The following is a 4,994-nucleotide window of genomic DNA, read 5'->3' as shown; positions in this document are numbered from 1 at the left end:
GGCTAAACTGGCAATATGACCATCCCCAAGTACAACAACATCTGTTTCAACACACGATTTCACATAAAAAATCTTGCAAAACAAATATATATATATATATATATATATATATATATATATTAGACTTGGGCATAACGGGACTAACTTGGTGTGGAACTCAATATACATATGGTCGAGAACACAGTAATGTTACACAAGCATAGAGTGCTAACAGAAAACAAAGAGATGACACAAGGAACATCAGGTGTTTTGTAATATTCATTACATAAACTTCATTATAGTTGTTTCTTCTGTGAGATGTGATGGTCTCTTCGTGAATACCCGGATAACATTCTATAGCTTCATCAGACCCTTGAATATGAAGTACACATTATTTGGGTAAGTTACATTTTCAATGAGAAAGTTTATGATGAGGGCCATAGAATGTTCTATTCCAAGTTACAAATATGTATTCAAATATAACGCATGCGTTTAGGGTAGAGTTAAAAGGGAAGTATATGAGTAGATGCGTATGCTCACACACACACACACACACACACACACACACACACACACACACATATATATATATAGATATACTAGCAGTAAAAGTCGTCGTTGATCGGGAGCCACATTGAAAGTATTATTATATGTATAATTTACTCCTCCTGTATGGGTGGAAACCATGTAATAGCTGAAGTAGAAGAAAGCTCAATATCATGCATGAACTTGTGTTTATTTAAGATGTTACAATAATAAGTGGGTTGTATCTGTTATTTTCTTTATCTATACAGTAATGGCGATGACATAATATTTTTATAAGAGAAAGTCATGTAATAATTGAAGTAGAAAAAGGATCATTCTTATACAAGAAGTTCTGTTTGTTTATGGCAATTATATAATACAGCTTACTGAAATAGGTAATTTACTCATTCTGGAATGTAATTTTAGTAATGGTCAATGAAGCTGCTGAAGTATTCATGTTGTATTAAGAATGAATATTACTTTATGGACAATGTGTTTTGTCTTATTCTGGTTACATAAGGCTGTATTACAAACAGTGAGAATGTTCGAGTTAAAGAAGTTTGTACACAATTCACCTTATACCATTGCATAATTTTGAGACAAAATATGTAGTAGCATAATAGGAGTCCCTTTTTTCAACTGAATAAAATGAGGATCTATACCTAGTTAAATAATTCGATGGGGTAGTTGACACTAACCTGAACATCAACATTGTCACTGGGAGTTTATTCGATAGTATATTGTTAATGGTATGTAGAGGAACATGTTTTGGAGCCAGTATCGCTCTGTCACCGATGTAATCTGTATTGTTGTAACTATGAAGAATATTAGGAAACGTTTCATACATCAAATCATCGACGGAATCAGTTGAATTATATATTGCATTGAGTGTAAGAAACTGTTGTTCATCAAATGGAACTCACCGAGTTTCAAAAGCTGCTCTGATCTCTTTAAAGCGTCGAGCTTATATAATAATTGAAGTAGAAAAGCGATGAACTTCTGTTTGTTTATTATATGAAATAGGGAGTTTTATGTATCATCAGTACAGTAACCATAATTATATAATACATTTCACTGAAATAAGCAATTTAGTTATTCTTGAATGTAATGATAGTATTGGAAAATTGAGTTAATGAAGTATTCATGTTGCATGAAGACTGAATATTTCTTTCGGGGTGCATAAGGAAAAAGATTTGCTTTTACTCTCACACGTATTGCTCGTACATAAAGATGGAAATTTGAAAATCATGGATCTTGAAGTTGCAATCCAGCCTCCGTTAGTGTTTGGCCTTGACTTTTATTAATGCTCATGGCAAAAGAAACTCGAATTGGAAACAGTAAGCGTCAAAATGAGAATGAGACATTAGATGGTATAACTGGTATGCGATGATTGAAGGTGGTGTCACCTTCACCACCACCAGTGAGGATATTTGCTTCAGTGCAGTTCCTTAGGTTGTGCCCAATCAAGCTTGTACCATTGCATAATTTTGGTTGAGATAAATTACACAATTGTCTAATAGGAGTCCCTTTTTTCAGCTGAAGACAATGAGGAGCTGTACCTGATCGTTCTAGTGAATTCAAAAATTGTATGGGGTAGTTAACACTATCCTAATCATCAAGAACCGTGTCAATTGGGTTATAAGTGAATATTTCCCACTAAAGTTTATTCAATAGCATATTATTAATGCTATGTACTGCAACATTTTTTGCAGCCAGGCTTGCTCGCTCACAGCTCCAATCTGTATTGTAGTAATTATGAAGAAGATTAGGAAAGATTTCATCCAAAACATAGACGGAATGAGTTGAAATACATAATGGATTTAGTGTAAGAAACTGTTCTTCATCAATTGAAAGTCTCTCTTCACCAGTTTTCAAAAGCTGCTCTGCAAATCATTCAGCTGATTGATGTCTGGAAAGCCTCTATCTCATATTTGTTGAAAGTTGAAGTGTTTTCACAAGCTACCATAATACAGAAGACTTTATTGAAACATTGCATACATCCACTTTTATTCCTCTTGGAACAACTGGTAGTGTTTGTTGGAAGTCTCTTGACAATAGTACTGTGTCATTTGCCACCATGGAATTGCAGTTTCTAATGTCACGTAATGTTCTGTCAACAGCTTCAAAAGCTTTTATGTGGGCCATGGTACATTCGTCCCAGACAATTAAGTGACATATTTGTATTAGTTCACCCATTGCAGCAGAATTTTTACATATATTATAAACTGGATTTTGTTTGTTAGATAAATGTAAAGGTAACTTGAATGTTGACTGGGCCGTCCTAGCTCCGAGGTGCAATGTTCAGAGAGTGAGTAACAGAAAGAGAGAGACGAGAAGAGAGAGATTGAGAGACAACGGGAGGAGAGAGAGACGTAAAGAGAGAGAGAAAAAGAAAGAGAGACACAAAGAGAGCGACAGACGACGGAAAGTGAGAAACATAAAGAGAGAGAAAGAAGGAAGGACGATAGAGAAAAAAGAAAATCATAGAAATGGTATCTAGTTTTAGTTTCAGTTTGTGGGACAGACAGAATGTCTCTCTCTCTCTCTCTCTCTCTCTCTCTCTTACTATATATATATATATATATATATATATATATATATATATATATATATAGCAATAAGAAAATGGAGGGGAATATGTGGTATTCATCAACTTGCAGACATTGTATTATGTCAATTTACCTGTTTATTTTTCAACTAAGAGGACAATAAAAACCATATAGAAACACATGTGACATATTATGTCATATCAGTAATTAAAAAGGACATCTAGTGATCGAAGATGGGACAATGTCTTACAGCTGTAAGCGAAAGCAAGGTATTGTAACCGCTTGTCTTAGTCTGTTAGTCTGTGTGTTTGCGACATTACTGCGAAAACGGCTGAAAGAAATTTTACCGAATTTAGCCGATATGCCTATTGAGTATGTGGCTCAATCTTATTCAATTTTGGTTTAATTATCTTCAAAATTGACGAACAGGTGAATCAAAATATTTTCTTTTCTTTGTTACATAAACAATAAGCAGGTTAAATAATTCATGATGTCGTTTTTTTAAATATGAATACGACTGAGAATATATTTTTTTCAATCAAATTTTATTTAATCCTTGTGTGCGTGCAGGATATGCATCGCTTCTTCGATGCCTTTTTTTTTTTTCATTACTGTTAGAGCTTAATTTTTGCTGTGCGCTCACTAATTTATCATTCATCTTATAACATAAGTAAAATTAAAAAAAGAGATCATAATGCTGATTTATTTCCGACTGAATAAACGATTTGTAATCAACGTCACAATAAAACACACGTTCACCCAATACATTAAATACATTATATACGTAATCTTAAAACTGTCTATATGCATATCAACTAGTTATATATCAACGTATACGCATTTTACTGTGCTGTTATGTACAAGTATGTGCATATGTGTAAACTGGTATAATGTGTCTAGATATCTTTCGGGTAATAATCTAAATATATTTATTCCGATAGAAGGCTCAGCAACTGTGAATTAGATTTGTTCAGCAGGATACAAACGCGTGCCTCGCAAATTTTATATATCTTTAATCATATGGCTTGCCACTGATATTTTACATCATAAATATTAACTTGAAGAAATACGTATTATTTTAAGCGTATATTGTATTACGAAATACATGGCTGCATTAAAAAGCAATAATAGACACACACCGTCCCATTTATATACACGCATGCACATAAACACGCACGCACATATACATACATATCTGACTTTCCACGACAAAGCATCTTTAGTTTTCCGTTGTGTGACTGGTGTGCGAAACATAACTTTTAAAAACGCATTTCATTAAAGTATAAGTTTAAAGAAATTTGAAACGGTAAGATAAATTTTATGTATTGCACCAAATTATTTTGATGTCTTTTCTACTGTTTAATGCTAGCAGACAAACGTAAACACACAGACACAGACAGACACATACACACGCATGCACGCACGCAAGCACACAAACACACACATATATCTCAGTGTGTGTGTGTGTGTAAATAAAGATAGATTGATAGATAGATAGATAGATAGATAGATAGATAGATAGATAGATAGATAGATGAATGTAAGATCCAAGGAGGAAAGTGGGCTTCAAGCAATCCATAGAAAATGGGGTGGAAGGTTGTGTTTGTTTTCATATCGAAGAACGATTGGCTTAAGAAATTATTCTATATTTCACGGCTGGCAGCCAGGTTTGCCAGTTATGCGAATAAATATACACAAGTTAAGGAATGGAGTAGATAGAGTCCTGGCAACATATGTTTCATAGCAAGTGGAACCTCGGAATTGATAAATCTCCAAGCGAGGTGTACACTGCAGGCTACTCTACATAGTCATTTAGAGGTACATGTTAACACATAGAGGAATCAAACAAAATGCATAGAAAGCATAGTTTGAGTGGAGAATATAGTTGTGAAGAGAAATTAGGAATATAAGAAAGGAGAAAAAAATTATATATATATATAT

The 4,994-nt window shown here is 33.7% G+C and overlaps 2 long non-coding RNA genes across 2 annotated transcripts in view; both read left to right on the top strand.

Moving 5' to 3' along the window:
- The first annotated feature begins 3,006 nt into the window (after positions 1 to 3,006).
- Positions 3,007 to 4,994, top strand: part of LOC128248173 (uncharacterized) — a 20,485-nt gene continuing 18,497 nt past the window's right edge. Inside the window, exon 1 of the long non-coding RNA XR_008264472.1 lies at positions 3,007 to 3,322. This is a non-coding gene — a long non-coding RNA (uncharacterized LOC128248173). The remainder of the gene's footprint in view (positions 3,323 to 4,994) is intronic.
- The window catches only part of LOC128248171 (uncharacterized), a 10,022-nt gene continuing 8,905 nt past the window's right edge, over positions 3,878 to 4,994 (top strand). The window contains exon 1 of the long non-coding RNA XR_008264469.1: positions 3,878 to 4,359. This is a non-coding gene — a long non-coding RNA (uncharacterized LOC128248171). The remainder of the gene's footprint in view (positions 4,360 to 4,994) is intronic.

Source organism: Octopus bimaculoides, chromosome 6 (assembly GCF_001194135.2).
Source record: "Octopus bimaculoides isolate UCB-OBI-ISO-001 chromosome 6, ASM119413v2, whole genome shotgun sequence".
In the NCBI taxonomy this organism is placed as follows: Eukaryota; Metazoa; Mollusca; class Cephalopoda; order Octopoda; family Octopodidae; genus Octopus; species Octopus bimaculoides.
This window is presented reverse-complemented; position numbering and strand designations above follow the sequence as displayed.